This window comes from Arachis ipaensis, chromosome B10 (assembly GCF_059453495.1).
Source record: "Arachis ipaensis isolate K30076 ecotype BB chromosome B10, ASM5945349v1, whole genome shotgun sequence".
NCBI lineage: Eukaryota > Viridiplantae > Streptophyta > Magnoliopsida > Fabales > Fabaceae > Arachis > Arachis ipaensis.
In genome coordinates, this window is record NC_142435.1 from 48050604 (window position 1) to 48067469 (window position 16866).

A 16866-nucleotide genomic window follows, 5' to 3' on the forward strand; every position below is an offset into this window, starting at 1 on the left:
ATTTTTCTTCTGCTGTTTTTGATTCCGTGTTTAATTTTTATATTTATTTTGTGACTCCACATGATCATGAACCTATAAAGAAATATAACTAAGAAAAATATAGTTAGATAAATAAAAATTAGGTTGCCTCCTAACAAGCGCTTCTATAATGTCAATAGCTTGACAGTGGGCTCTCATGGAGCCTCACAGATGTTCAGAGCATTGTTGAGACTCTCCAACACCAAACTTAGAGTTTGGATATGGGAGTTCAACACCAAACTTAGAGTTTGACTATGGGGGCTCTGGTTGACTCTGTTTTGAGATAAGCTTTTTATGCTTCCTCTCCATGTTTACAGAAGGATGACCTTGAGTTGTAAACACAAGGGAGTCCCCATTCAATTGAAGGACTAATTTACCTCTGTCAACATCAATCACAGCTCTTGTTGTGGCTAGGAAGGGTCTTCCAAGGATGATGAATTCATCCTCATCTTTCCCAGTATCTAGGACTATGAAATCAGTAGGGATGTAAAGGCCTTCAACCTTTACTAACACGTCCTCTACTTGTCCATAAGCCTGTTTTCTTGAATTGTCTGCCATCTCTAATGAGATTTTAGCAGCTTGCACCCCAAAGATTCCCAGTTTCTCTATTACAGAAAGGGGCATGAGGTTTATTCCTGAACCAAGGTCACACGGAACCTTAAAGATCATGGTGCCTATGGTACAAGGTATTAAGAACTTTCCAGGATCCTGTTTCTTCTGAGGCAATGTCAGTTGATCCAGATCACTTGGTTCATTGGTGAACAAGGGAGGTTCATCTTCCCAAGTCTCAATACCAAATAATTTGGCATTCAGTTTCATGATTGCACCAAGGTACTTGGTAACTTGCTCTTCAGTAACATCCTCATTCTCTTCAGAAGAAGAATAGTCATCAGAGCTCATGAAGGGCATAAGGAGGTTTAATGGAATCTCTATGGTCTCTAGATGAGTCTCAAATTCCTTTGGTTCCTCAGAGGGGAGCTCTTTATTGATCACTGGACGTCCCAGGAGGTCTTCCTCCTTGGATTCACGTCCTCTCCCTCCCTTACTGGTTCGGCCATGGCAATTAATTCAATGGCCTTGCACTCTCCTTTTGGATTTTCTTCTGTATTGCTTGGGAGAGTACTAGGAGGGATTTCAGTGATCCTTTTACTCAGCTGGCCCACTTGTGCTTCCAAATTTCTAATGGAAGACCTTGTTTCATTCATGAAACTTACAGTGGCCTTGGACAGATCAGAGACTAAGTTTGCTAAATTAGAGGTATTTTGTTCAGAGTTCTCTGTCTGTTACTGAGCGGATTATGGAAAAGGTTTACTATTGGTAAACCTGTATCTTCCACCATTATTAAAGCCTTGTTGAGGATTTTGTTGATCCTTCCATGAGAGATTTGGATGATTTCTCCATGATGGATTATAGGTGTTTCCATAAGGTTCACCTAAGTAATTCACCTCTGCTATTGCAGAGTTCTCAGGATCATAAGCTTCTTCTTCAGAAGATTCCTCTTGAGTACTATTGGATGCAGCTTGCATTCCATTCAGACTCTGAGAAATCATATTGACTTGCTGAGTCAATATTTTGTTCTGAGCCAATATGGCATTTAGAGTACCAATTTCAAGAACTCCCTTCTTCATAGGCGTCCCATTACTCACAGGATTCCTCTCAGAAGTGTACATGAACTGGTTATTAGCAACCATATCAATGAGTTCTTGAGCTTCTGCAGGCGTTTTCTTTAGGTGAATGGATCCACCTGCAGAAGTATCCAATGACATCTTTGATAGCTCAGATAAACCATCATAGAATATATCCAGGATGGTCCATTCTGAAAGCATGTGAGAAGGACACTTTTTGGTCAGTTGCTTGTATCTCTCCCAAGCTTCATAGAGGGATTCACCTTCCTTCTGTCTGAAGGTTCGAACATCCACTCTAAGCTTGCTCAGCTTTTGAGGAGGAAAGAACTTGGCTAAGAAAGCTGTGACCAGCTTGTCCCAAGAGTTCAGACTATCTCTGGGTTGAGAATCCAACCACACTCTAGCTCTGTCTCTTACAGCAAAAGGGAAAGGCATGAGCCTGTAGACTTCAGGATCTACTCCATTAGTCTTAACAGTATCACATATCTGTAAGAATTCAGTTAAGAACTGAAAAGGATCTTCAAATGGAAGTCCATGAAACTTGCAGTTCTGCTGCATCAGAGAAACTAATTGAGGTTTCAGCTCAAAGTTGTTTGCTCCAATGGCAGGAATGGAGATGCTTCTTCCATGTAAATTGGAATTAGGTGCAGTAAAGTCACCAAGCATTCTCCTTGCATTATTGTTGTTGGGTTCGGCTGCCATCTCCTTTACTTGTTCGAAATTTTCAATAAGGTTGTCTCTGGATTGTTGTAATTTAGCTTCTCTTAGTTTCCTCTTCAGATTCCTTTCAGGTTTTGGATCAGCTTCAACAAGAATGCCTTTTTCCTTGTTCCTGCTCATAAGAAAGAGAAGAGAACAAGAAAAGAAGAGGAATCCTCTATGTCACAGTAAAGAGGTTCCTTATTTTTAGTAGAAGAAGAAAAGGAATAGGGGTGAAGAAGAATGAAGAATCCAAACACAAAGGTAAGGATAGGAGCAGTGATGTGAGATGAGGGAGGAAAAATTTCGAAAATAATTTTTGAAAAAGAGTTAGTGATTTTCGAAAATAGTTTTTGAAAAAGGTTAGTAATTTTCGAAAATTAAAATCAAAAATGAAAATAATTAGTTAATCAAAAAGAATTTTTGAAAAAGAGGGAAGATATTTTCAAAAATTAGAGAGTGAGAGAGTTAGTTAGGTAGTTTTTAAAAAAGATAAGAAACAAACAAAAAGTTAGTTAGTTAGTTGAAACAAATTTGAAAATTAATTTTGAAGGGAGCTGTATCACTTATTTTGTTGGACGGGAAGAATTAACGACATATATCTTGGCCGGAAACGAAAGAGTGGTGTGATCTATTTATTTTCCTTTGTTCGGTACACGACAAAAGGGGGCGCTCTCAAGGCGATTGCAGAAATGAACCAGTGGAGATTACGGGGAAAGGTAATTACCGTCGGGGAAGCTAAGTATCGAAGATAGTTTCAGATGGGTGGCACAGTGCGGAAGGAAATAACAAGTCCCAATGGCGGTGAAGCAGTGGATTCTTATCAGGGGAATGGGGTGGCTACGGCCAAAGCTATGAAGGAACAGCCAGTGCGAGACCATAAGAATGCCACAGAGGGGAATGGACCTGTGAAAAGAATTGATGTGCCGGTAGTCGAAGCAAATATGGAATGGTTGGCGAGGAGTTTAGTGGGGCACACGTTACACCCAGTGGACCTCAGATCAGTGAAGACGGTGGTGTCTAAAAATCTGCCCAACATTGTGGATGTTAGGGAGATCGGGCCGTGCAAAGTGCTGGTAATATTTGATACTGTGCAGCATGCGGAGGGAGTGTTTTACATTCAAGATGGATAATTTGTTGCAAGTATTCCATAGGATCTCGTGTTGGGAGGAATCGGAACGGTGTATTACTCGACGAGCGTGGCTGGAGTGCTACGGAATTCCTTTACATGCATGGGCGCCGGAAACGTTCAAGAGAATAGGAGGGCAGTGGGGCAACGTGGTCCAGTGTGATGTAATGACGGGGGAAGGAGCATCGTTTGAAGCAGGGAGGATTCAAGTTGAGACGGGGGTATTCGATGTAATCCGAGAATGGATGCAAATTGTTGTTGGGAAGACGGTGTTTGAGATCTTTGTGAAGGAGGTAGAACCACAGGAGGGCGGTGCGGTCAGCATGGGGAGAAGCAGAAGTGTCTATGCGAAGAATGAAGTTTCTGGCACCGCTGGCACGGCCATGAAGAAGGGGGAGGGTAGTTGGGACCCGGCGGCGGAACTGGTTACTGGTAGGCCTACGGAGGCTGAGCACGGTGAGGACAGAATAGTAATCTCTGATGTGTTATTGAATGATGTGGACGTTGCCTTTTTGAAATTCAAAAAGGATACGGTTGTACCGGATTCAGCTAGTACCAAGGACAGTGAAGTAGCGGGTTTGAAGGGATGTGAGATAGTTCATGAGGGGGAGTCGGAGAATACAGTCACGCAAGTATGGGGAGGGGTGGGAGGAGTTCATGCAAAGTGGGCTGCCCATCCGGATTGGGACCAAGCTGGGACACGGTTGGAGTATTGTAATAGTATGGGCTCGCATTCAATTGGCCCAACACCAACTAAGAACGGAGGGGGGAGGCTGACCGTAAGGGACATGAGTATTGAGAAGGAGCCTGTTGTTGGGCTGGGCCAGGATGGCCTCCTAACTGAAACGGCGTATGGTTTTCTTTCCATTGGAGGCCAAGACGGGTCGGGCGGCCTGAGGATCCGGAGGGATCCACGGGAGCTGTTTGAAGCGGCGCCGATGGAAGGTTTGCGAGGGCTGGGGTGCTCACCAGCGGAGAAGGATCCTGAGGCGAGAGGGTTGCCGCTTAAACTCGGGGATCCGTCGGTGGATAAGAACCCGGAACTAGAGGAGATGGTGGGGGGCGGAGGACCGATCGATGGGGTGGGAGTTGAGCTTGATGGGGGAAGGGTTGCGCAGGAGGGGACGGGAATCAGGGCGGCAGTCCACCGGCAGGAGCAAGGGGCGCAGGATGGGATAAGTGAGGCCGGCTTGCACGATGAGGGATCCCAAGCGGGATTGAGCTGCCTAATGGGGAAGGATGGTACCTCGGGAGCACAGGGAAACGCAGTGAGGGACGTCCCGGAGGTGGCTGCCTGTGGCAATGCCCGGGGGGCAGGAGCAGGGGCTAGGCTGGGCACAGTTAGCCATTTAGAAGGCGAGGGGACACAGGAAGAGCAGCGCCAGGAGAATCAAGCAACCTGGGCATTGGCTGTGGAATCAGGAGCGGTTTTATGCGATGAGGAAGAAGATATTATGGCGATTTTGCAAGCACAAAATGAAGAAATAGCAGCTAAGAGAAAACTAGCGAAGCAAAAGGAAAAGGCGAGAAGGAGTCGACCAAAAAATAAAAATAAGGTGAGCAAATCTTTATTTAAATGATTGTGAGCTGTTGGAATATTAGGGGGTGGAGGGGGGACGGTAAATTAAGCATGCTGAAATCTTTGAAAAATAAATATAATTTGAACATGTTGGGATTGCTTGAAACAAAAAAAGAAGTGATTACTAAATATGAGGTCGCAAGGCTTTGGGGATCTAGTACTGCTGGTTGGGAGTTTGTGGAATCTGCAAGAATGGCGGGGGGGTCTGCTATTAATTTGGGATGAAGGAGTGTTTCAAGTAGATCAAAGGTATAAAGGTGAGAGGTGGCTGTGTGTTGAAGGCGTTTTAACAAAGACCAACTTCCGATGTGCTTTCTGTTTGGTGTACGGGGCGCATGGGAGGGAGGCAAAGAGGGGGGTGTGGGAGGAACTGAGCTATGTGGCGGGGTTGTGTCAGATTCCTTTCTGTTTTCTCGGAGACTTTAATGAAATTTTACAAGTAGAGGATCGTAAAGGAGCTACTAGCTTGATGGCGTCATCGGAGGAATTTAAGGAATGGGTGCGAGACATGCAGTTGATAGATTTGCCTCTTACTGATAGGAAGTATACATGGTTTAGGGGGCGTTCCTGTAGTCGGATTGATAGGGTGATGGTTAATGTTGAATGGACTGAGGTGTTTCCGGATATTAGGATTAAGGGTGGCCCAAGGGGGTTGTCTGATCACTGCCCAGTGATCATGGAACTAACAAGAGTAACGGGGCCCCCTAGACCATTCAGAAGTTTAGATGCTTGGTTTACGCATGAGGGATTTCTGAGAATGGTGAAGGATGAGTGGCGAAGCCTCGGAGAAACGCAGTTCCCGTGCAAGCTGATGGCTCTAGCAATACAACTACGGCAATGGCACAAGGATAACTTCCGGGACATGGATAAGAGACTCATGAGGTTTGAGGAGGAGCTCACCAAGCTGGACAATTCAGTCAGTGATGGAGTTTATGATGGTACAACGGAGGCTAGAAGGAAGGCGCTTGTGAGCTTTTGTTCAAAATGGTATATTAGAAAGGAAATGCACTGGAAACAGATGTCTCGGTCTAAGCATGCTGCAAACATGGATAGGAATACCAGATACTTTCATAACATTGCTTCGGCCAGAAGACGGAATAACAGGATTGATGCTCTGATGTTACATGGAAGACTTGTGCGGAATCAAGCGAGAATAAAAGGTGCGATTAGAGGGTTCTACAAGGATTTATATCGACAGGAATATGTTCCGAGGATTGGAATCAGAGATGGGTTAGTAAAGTGTATCCATAGGGATGAGGCTGAAGCTTTAGAAGTGATGCCGACGGATGAGGAAATTAAGGAGGCTGTGTGGGACTGCGAATCTTCCAAGGCCCCAGGGAGTGATGGGTTTAACATGAACTTCATAAAGAAATGCTGGGATGACATTGGGCCGGAATTCACTGCTGCGGTAATGGGGTTCTTTCAAAGTGCGAAATTGCCAAAGGATGTCAATGTAACGTGGGTGACACTAGCTCCAAAGTTTGAAGGTGCAAAGGAGGTGAAGGATTTTAGGCCGATTAGTATGGTGGGGTGTGTGTACAAAGTGATTTCGAAAGTGTTGGTGCACAGGATGCGATCTGTGATGTCGGGACTGGTTGGAGAGACTCAGACTGCATTTGTAAAGGGAAGAAAAATTCATGATGGTGCACTCATAGCCTGTGAGACGGTTCATTGGCTGAAGACTCGGAAAAAGTCAGCAGTCATTATCAAACTGGATTTTCAGAAGGCCTATGACAGAGTGAGATGGGATTTTGTTGACATTGTGCTACAGAAAATGGGCTTCGGCCAAAAATGGAGGAGCTGGGTGAAGGAGTGTGTTACTACGGCCACCATGGCAGTCTTGGTAAACGGGACACCTTCCAAGCCATTCAAGATTGAGAGGGGACTAAGACAAGGGGACCCACTTTCTCCATTGCTATTCGTATTAGTTGTAGATGTGTTGCATAGGATGTTGGGGGAGGCTATGAGGAATGGCCGCATTGCTCCACTGCTGGTAGGGGGAGATCTTATTGAACTGTCACACCTACAATTTGCAGATGACACTATTTTATTCTGCCCGCCGGAGACTGAAACAATTGTAAACTATAAGAGACTGTTACGGTGCTTTGAGTTGGTGTCTGAGCTGAGCATTAACTTTGATAAATCGAATCTGATATCGGTGAACTGTGAGCAAGGATGGATTGATCAGGCATGTGGACTGCTGGGATGCCAACAAGCTTCTCTACCGGTTAGATACTTGGGAGTTTCTCTAGGTGCGAATCCGCGCTTGGTGAAGACTTGGAAACCAATCATTGATAAGGTGGAACAGAAGCTGAGTTTGTGGAAAGCCAAGGTTTTGAATAAATCAGGTAAGCTGGTCCTTATCAAATCGGTGCTGAATAGTCTCCCCATCTACTACCTTAGTCTATACAAGATGCCGAAGGCGGTAGCGGACAAGCTGATTGCTTTACAACGGAACTTTATGTGGTGCAGGGAGAACGGGAACTATGGTATACCTATGGTAAAGTGGGAGATAGTTCAGGCTCCAAAAAAGGTTGGGGGATTGGGGGTTGGTGATGCAGTGCTGAGAAACACAGCGCTTCTGTTTAAGTGGTGGTGGAGGTTTTCAAAGGAGGATTGCCCGCTGTGGAAGAAGATTGTGTGTTCGTGTAATAAGTTGAACCCGGATGTCATGTTAGCAACTCAGCCTTTACCAGTAAAGGGTGGCCCTTGGAAGGACATATGTCAGCTGAATATAAAAGAACCGCGGATTCGTGATAAAGTGGTAAGTGGACTGGCAATGGAAGTAGGCAATGGTATGCAGACTCGATTTTGGGAAGATAACTGGGTTCAAGGTGGTACTCTGAAAGGAAGTCATCCGAGACTCTACTCTATTTCCAGTCAGCAAGGACTTGTCATCGGGGAGTGTGGTTTTTGGGATGGGCTTGATTGGATTTGGAATTTTCAATGGAGGAGGGCACTGTTCCAATGGGAGTTGGAGCTTGTCAATCAACTGCATGAGAGGTTAAGGCCAGTGAGGTTGTCATCAGGTAGGGAGGACAATGTGGTGTGGAAGTTTGAAAATAAAGGTATTTTCTCTACTAGTTCTGTGATCCAGGCTATACAAGCGGAGACATTATCAGCTGAGATAACGAGTTATAGCTTCACGAGTTCCATTTGGAAAGGTTTCGTTCCTCCGAGAATTGAGCTCTTTGGGTGGTTTGTGCTAGTGGGTAGAGTTAACACCAAGGAGCGGCTGACTAAACTAGGAGTCAACATTCTGGGGGATAGTATGTGTGTACTGTGTACCAAGGAATTAGAATCTGTTGAGCATTTATTCCTTAGGTGTGAGGTAACATGGCAGGTGTGGTGCAAGTGGCTGAGGTTACTAGGAAGGGAGTGGGTGATTCCCGGAACTGTTAAAGAAATGTTTGAGAGTTGGCATGGAATGCATAATAGACAACAGGGGAAGAAGATGTGGATGTCAGTGTTCTTTGCAGTGATTTGGAACATCTGGTTGGAACGGAATGCACGAATCTTCAAGAATGCAAGAGCAAGCCTGGAGGTCATACACACAAGGACGTTGATGAGCTACACGGAATGGAGTGGTGGTGATCCTGGGGGAGGATGAGAGTACTGGGGATAGTAGGGGTTGGTTTTTTTGTTGGTAGCTAGTTATGTGTCTTCTTTTTTCTTTTATTTGCTCCACTTTAATGTGTTGAGCTTCCTTTGTTTCAAAAAAAAAAAGAAGATATTTTTGAAAAGATATGATTGAAATTAGTTTTTGAAAAAGATTTGATTTTTAAAATCACAATTAATGACTTGATTCACAAGAAATCACAGTATATGATTCTAGAACTCAAAGTTTGAATCTTTCTTAACAAGCAAGTAACAAACTTGAAATTTTTGAATCAAAACATTAATTGATGATGTTATTTTCGAAAATTATGAGATAAAGATAAGAAAAAGATTTTTGAAAAATATTTTTAAAATTTTCGAAAGTAATTAAGAAAAATGAAAAAAGATTTGGTTTTTGAAAAAGAATTTGAAAAAGATAAGATTTTTAAATTGAAAATTTGATTTGACTCATAAGAAATAATTGAATTTTAAAAATTTTTGAAAAAGTCAAATCTAATTTTCGAAATTTTGAGAGAGAAAAAGGGAAAGATTTTTTTTTTGAATTTTTAATGATGAGGGAGAAAAACACTAAAATGATGCAATGCATGAAGTTTTTAGATCAAAACAATGAATGCATGCAAGAATGCTATGAATGTCAAGATGAACACCAAGAACACTTTGAATGTCAAGATGAACACCAAGAACATATTTTTGAAAAATTTTTAATGCAAGGAAAACATGCAAGACACCAAACTTAGAAATCTTTCATGTTTAGACTCTATGGATGCAAAAATGCACATGTAAAACAAGAAAAGATGCAAAACAAGAAAACATCAAGATCAAACAAGAAGAATTACCAAGAACAACTTGAAGATCATGAAGAACACTATGAATGCATGAATTTTTTCGAAAAATGCAAGATGAATATGCAATTGACACCAAACTTATAACATGACACATGACTCAAACAAGAAACATGAAAAATATTTTTGATTTTTATGATTTTATGATTTTTTTGTATTTTCTTTTAATTAATTAAATTTTTTTTTTGAAAATCATTTTGAAAAAAAGAAAAATAAGGATTCCAAAATTTTTAATATGAATTCCAGGAATCTTATGCTCTTTAGTCTAAAGCTCCAATCAAAGGGTCAGGCATGGCTTAATAGCCAGCCAAGCTTTAGTATGTAACTCAAACATGACACGCCTAACATGCCCTATCCAGAAGAATTGGACATGGCTTTACAGCCAGCCATGCTTCAACATGCTTCATGAAACGTTAGAATTCATTCTTAAAAATTCTGAAGAAAAAATATATTTTTTTTGAAAACATTTTTATTTTAAAATTTTTTTTTCGAAAACAAAGGAGAAATTTTTGAAATATTTCTGAAAAATTTTTGAAAACAAAACAAAAAGAAAATTACCTAATCTGAGCAACAAGATGAACCGTCAGTTGTCCAAACTCGAACAATCCCCGGCAACGGCGCCAAAAACTTGGTGTTGTTGCCGGATCAAAACTTGGCACTGATGTTACCGGACCAAAAGCTTGCCGAAAACTCAAACAATCCCCGGCAACGGCGCCAAAAACTTGGTGCACGAAATTGTGATCTCTGGTAATGGCTCCAAAAACTTGGTGCTCTAATGTCAATTCATAATTTGTCACAACTTCGATACAACTAACCAGCAAGTGCACTGGGTCGTCCAAGTAATAAACCTTACGTGAGTAAGGGTCGATCCCACGGAGATTGTTGGTATGAAGCAAGCTATGGTCACCTTGTAAATCTCAGTCAGGCGGATATAAAATAATTATGGAGTTTTTGAAAATAATATAGTAAAATAAGGATAGAAATACTTATGTAAATCATTGGTGAGAATTTCAGATAGGCGCATAGAGATGCTTTCGTTCCTCTGAACCTCTGCTTTCCTGCTGTCTTCATCCAATCAGTCTTACTCCTTTCTATGGCTGGCTTTTTGTAAGGATGTCACCGGTGCCAATGGCTACTTTCAATCCTCTCGGGAAAATGGTCCAAATGCTCTGTCACAGCACGGCTAATCATCTGGAGGCATCACCCTTGTCGATAGTTGCATCCTATTCCTCTCTGTGAAAATGGTCCGATGCGCTGTCACTGCATGGCTAATCATCTTTGAGGTTCTCGATCATACTGGAAGAGAATTTACTATCCTTTTGCGTCTGTCACTACGCCCAGCACTCGCGAGTTTGAAGTTCGTCACAGTCATTCAATCCCAGAGTCCTACTCGGAATACCACGGACAAGGTTTAGACTTTCCGGACTCTCATGAGTGCCGCCATCAATCTAGCTTACACCACAAAGATTCTGATTAAGAGATCTAAGAGATACTCATTCAATCGAAGGTAGAACGGAAGTGGTTGTCAGGCACGCGTTCATAGGGAATGATGATGATTGTCACGTTCATCACATTTAGGTTGAAGTGCAAACGAATATCTTAGAAGCAGTAGTACTTTGCATTAATCTTTGAGGAACAGCAGAGCTCCACACCTTAATCTATGGAGTATAGAAACTCTACCGTTTGAAAATACATAAGTGAATAGAGGGTAAGCATGGCCTAGTGGCCAGCCTCCCATGGAGGTCTAGAGATCTAAAAATGATCAAAAGATGTTCCAAGATGTTCCAAGATGTCTAATACAATAGTAAAAAGTCCTATTTATAATAAACTAGCTACTAGGGTTTACAGAAGTAAGTAATTGATGCATAAATCCACTTCCGGGGCCCACTTGGTGTGTGCTTGGGCTGAGCTTGAAGTCTACACGTGGAGAGATCATTCTTGGAGTTGAATGCCAGCTTTTGTGCCATTTTGGGCGTTGAACTCCACTTTGCAACTTGTTTCTGGCGCTGGACGCCAGAATTGGGCAGAGAGCTGGCGTTGAACGCCAGTTTGCGTCATCTAAACTTGGGCAAAGTATGGACTAATATATATTGCTGGAAAGCCCAGGATGTCTACTTTCCAACGCAATTAGAAGCGCGCCATTTTGAGTTCTGTAGCTCCAGAAAATCCATTTTGAGTGCAGAGAGGTCAGAATCCAACAGCATCAGCAGTCCTTCTTCAACCTCTGAATCTGATTTTTGCTCAAGTCCCTCACTTTCAGCCAGAAAATACCTGAAATCACAGAAAAAAATACAAACTCATAGTAAAGTCCAGAAATTTGAATTTAACATAAAAACTAATAAAAACATCCCTAAAAGTAGCCAGATTCTACTAAAAACATACTAAAAACAATGCCAAAAAGCGTATAAATTATCCGCTCATCACAACACCAAACTTAAATTGTTGCTTGTCCCCAAGCAACAGAAAATCAAGTAGGATAAAAAAGAAGAGAATATACTATAAATTTCAAACTATCAATGAAACATAGCTCCAATTAGATGAGCGGGACTTGTAGATTTTTGCCTCTTGAATAGTTTTGGCATCTCACTTTATCCATTGAGGTTCAGAATGATTGGCATCTATAGGAACTCAGAGTTCAGATAGTGTTATTGATTCTCCTAGTTCAGTATGATGATTCTTGAACACAGCTATTTTATGAGTCTTGGCCGTGGCCCTAAACACTTTGTTTTCCAGTATTACCACCGGATACATAAATGCCACAGACACATAATTGGGTGAACCTTTTCAAATTGTGACTCAGCTTTGCTAAAGTCCCCAATTAGAGGTGTCCAGGGTTCTTAAGCACACTCTTTTTTTTGCTTTGGACCTTGACTTTAACCGCTCAGTCTCAAGTTTTCACTTGACACCTTCACGCCACAAGCACATGGTTAGGGACAGCTTGGTTTAGCCGCTTAGGCCAGGATTTTATTCCTTTTAGGCCCTCCTATCCACTGATGCTCAAAGCCTTGGGATCCTTTTTATTTAACCTTGCCTTTTGGTTTTAAGGGTTATTGGCTTTTTGCTCTTGCCTCTTGGTTTTAAGAGCTTTGGCTTTTTCTGCTTGCTTTTTATTTCCTTTCTTTTTTTTTTTTGCTATTTTTTTTCGCCTATTTTTTCTGCAAGCTTTGTTCTTTGCTGCTTTTTCTTGCTTCAAGAATCATTTTTATGATTTTTCAGATTATCAAATAACATGTCTCCTTGTCATCATTCTTTCAAGAGCCAACATATTTAACATTCTTAAACAACAACTTCAAAACATATATGCACTGTTCATGCATTCATTCAGAAAACAAAAAGTATTGTCACCACATCAATATAATTAAACTAAGTTCAAGGATAAATTCGAAACTCATGTACTTCTTGTTCTTTTGAATTAAAACATTTTTCATTTAAGAGAGGTGATGGATTCATAGGACATTCATAACTTTAAGACAAAGTTACTAACTACTAATGATCATGAAATGAAGACACAAACATAGATAAGCACTTTAACATAGAGAAAACGAAAACAGAGAATGTAAGAACAAGGAATGAGTCCACCTTAGTGATGGTGGCGTTTCCTTCTTGAGGAACCAATGATGTCCTTGAGCTCTTCTATGTCTCTTCCTTGTCTTTGTTGCTCCTCCCTCATTGCTTTTTGATCTTCTCTAATTTCATGAAGGATGATGGAGTGCTCTTGATGTTCCACCCTTAGTTGTCCCATGTTGGAACTTAATTCTCCTAGGGAGGTGCTGATTTGCTCCCAATAGTTTTGTGGAGGAAAATGCATTTGAGGCATCTCCGGGATCTCATGGTGATGAGATTCATGCGCCTCTTGAGCTCCATGAATGGGCTCTCTTGCTTGCTCCATCTTTTTCTTAGTGATGGGCTTCTCTTCCTCAATGTGAATGTCTCCTTCTATGAAAGCTCCAGCTGAGTAACATAGATGGCAAATAAGATGAGGAAAAGCTAGGCTTGCCCCAGGGGAGGGCTTTTCGGCTATTTTGTAGAGTTCAAGGGAGATGACTTCATGAACTTCTACTTCCTCTCCAATCATGATGCTATGAATCATGATGGCCTGATCCACAGTAACTTCAGATCGGTTGCCAGTGGGGATGATGGAGCGTTGGATGAACTCCAACCATCCACTAGCTACAGGCTTGAGGTCCAGTCTTCTTAATTGAACCGGCTTGCCTTTGGAGTCAATCTTTCATTGAGCTCCTTCCACACATATGTCCATGAGGACTTGGTCCAACCTTTGATTAAAGTTGGCCCTTCTAGTGTAGGGGCGTGCATCTCCTTGCATTATAGGCAAGTTAAACGCCAACCTCACATTTTCCGGACTAAAATCTAAGCATTCCCCCGGACCATGGTGAGATAATTCTTTGGGTTCGGGTTCTTACTTTGATCATGGTTCCTAGTGATCCATGCATTGGCATAGAACTCTTGAACCATTAGGATGCCGACTTGTTGGATGGGGTTTGTTAGAACTTCCCAACCTCTTCTTTGGATTTCATGTCGGATCTCTGGATACTCATTTCTTTTGAGCTTGAAAGGGACCTCGGGGATCACCTTCTTCTTGGCCACAACATCATAGAAGTGGTCTTGATGAGCTTTGGAGATGAATCTTTCCATCTTCCATGACTCGGAGGTGGAAGCTTTTGTCTTCCCTTTCCCTTTTCTAGAGGATTCTCCGGTCTTAGGTGCCATCAATGGTAATGAAAAAATAAAAAGCTTATGCTTTTACCACACCAAACATAGAATTTTGCTAGCCCTCAAGCAAGAGAAGAAAAAATAGATGAAGAAGAAGAAGAAATGGAGGCGAGGGAGAAGGGGTTGTGTTTCGGCCAAGAAGAGAAGAGAGGGTTGTGTTGTGTGAAAATGAAGAAGAATGGAGGACTTTATATAGTGGGGGGAGAGGGTGTTAGGTTCGGCCATTTAGGGTGGGTTGGGTGGGAAATTGATTTTGAATTTTGAAGGTAGGTGGAGTTTATGAGGTAGGTTTATGGGGAAGAGTGGATGGATGTGAGTGGTGAAGTGGTGATAGGGAAGAGAGATTGAGGTGATTGGTGAAGGGTTTTGGGGAAGAATGTTTATGGGATTGTGTGAAAGAGGGGTGAGAGAAAGTGAGTGGAGGTAGGTGGGAATCCTGTGGGATCCACAGATCTTGAGGTGATCCTGTGGGGTCCACAGATCCTGAGGTGTTCAAGGATTTACACCCTTGCACCAAATTAGGCATGCAAAATGCCCTTGCACACAATTCTAGGCGTTCAGTGCCAGATTGGTGCTTTTTCTGGGCGTTCAGCGCCAGCACTTCTTCAGGGTGCATTTCTGGCGTTCAAACGCCCAGATGCTGCCCATTTCTGGCATTCAGCACCAGAACCATGCTCTATTCTGGCGTTGAACGCCCAAAACATGCTTCTTACTGGCGTTTAAACGCCAGTAAGGTCTTCCTCCAGGGTGTGATTTTTCTTCTGCTGTTTTTGATTCCGTTTTTAATTTTTATATTTATTTTGTGACTCCACATGATCATGAACCTATAAAGAAATATAACTAAGAAAAATATAGTTAGATAAATAAAAATTAGGTTGCCTCCCAACAAGCGCTTCTATAATGTCAATAGCTTGACAGTGGGCTCTCATGGAGCCTCACAGATGTTCAGAGCATTGTTGAGACTCTCCAACACCAAACTTAGAGTTTGGATATGGGAGTTCAACACCAAACTTAGAGTTTGGTTGTGGCCTCCCGACACCAAACTTAGAGTTTGACTGTGGGGGCTCTGGTTGACTCTGTTTTGAGAGAAGCTTTTTATGCTTCCTCTCCATGTTTACAGAATGATGACCTTGAGTTGTAAACACAAGGGAGTCCCCATTCAATTGAAGGACTAATTCACCTCTGTCAACATCAATCACAGCTCATGCTGTGGCTAGGAAGGGTCTTCCAAGGATGATGAATTCATCCTCATCTTTCCCAGTATCTAGGACTATGAAATCAGCAGGGATGTAAAGGCCTTCAACCTTTACTAACACGTCCTCTACTTGTCCATAAGCCTGTTTTCTTGAATTGTCTGCCATCTCTAATGAGATTTTAGCAGCTTGCACCCCAAAGATTCCCAGTTTCTCTATTACAGAAAGGGGGCATGAGGTTTATTCCTGAACCAAGGTCACACAGAACCTTAAAGATCATGGTGCCTATGGTACAAGGTATTAAGAACTTTCCAGGATCCTGTTTCTTCTGAGGCAATGTCAGTTGATCCAGATCACTTAGTTCATTGGTGAACAAGGGAGGTTCATCTTCCCAAGTCTCAATACCAAATAATTTGGCATTCAGTTTCATGATTGCACCAAGGTACTTGGTAACTTGCTCTTCAGTAACATCCTCATTCTCTTCAGAAGAAGAATACTCATCAGAGCTCATGAAGGGCATAAGGAGGTTTAATGGAATCTCTATGGTCTCTAGATGAGTCTCAAATTCCTTTGGTTCCTCAGAGGGGAGCTCCTTATTGATCACTGGACGTCCCAGGAGGTCTTCCTCCTTGGGATTCACGTCCTCTCCCTCCCTTACTGGTTCGGCCATGGCAATTAATTCAATGGCCTTGCACTCTCCTTTTGGATTTTCTTCTGTATTGCTTGGGAGAGTACTAGGAGGGATTTCAGTGATCCTTTTACTCAGCTGGCCGACTTGTGCTTCCAAATTTCTAATGGAAGACCTTGTTTCATTCATGAAACTTACAGTGGCCTTGGACAAATCAGAGACTAAGTTTGCTAAATTAGAGGTATTTTGTTCAGAGTTCTCTGTCTGTTACTGAGCGGATGATGGAAAAGGTTTACTATTGGTAAACCTGTATCTTCCACCATTATTAAAGCCTTGTTGAGGCTTTTGTTGATCCTTCCATGAGAGATTTGGATGATTTCTCCATGATGGATTATAGGTGTTTCCATAAGGTTCACCTAAGTAATTCACCTCTGCTATTGCAGGGTTCTCAGGATCATAAGCTTCTTCTTCAGAAGATGCCTCTTGAGTACTGTTGGATGCAGCTTGCATTCCATTCAGACTCTGAGAAATCATATTGACTTGCTGAGTTAATATTTTATTCTGAGCCAATATGGCATTCAGAGTACCAATTTCAAGAACTCCCTTCTTCATAGGCGTCCCATTACTCACAGGATTCCTCTTAAAAGTGTACATGAACTGGTTATTAGCAACCATGTCAATGAGTTCTTGAGCTTCTGTAGGCATTTTCTATAGGTGAATGGATCCACCTACAGAAGTATCCAATGACATCTTTGATAGCTCAGATAAACCATCATAGAATATATCCAGGATGGTCCATTCTGA

At 42.2% G+C, this 16866-nt stretch overlaps 1 non-coding gene across 1 annotated transcript; it reads left to right on the forward strand.

Annotated features, from left to right (window-relative positions):
* The first annotated feature begins 1838 nt into the window (after nucleotides 1-1838).
* LOC148579949 (small nucleolar RNA R71) lies at nucleotides 1839-1946 on the forward strand. The gene has a single exon (XR_015899471.1). It is a non-coding gene; the product is annotated as a small nucleolar RNA R71 (small nucleolar RNA).
* Nucleotides 1947-16866: the final 14920 nt, after the last annotated feature.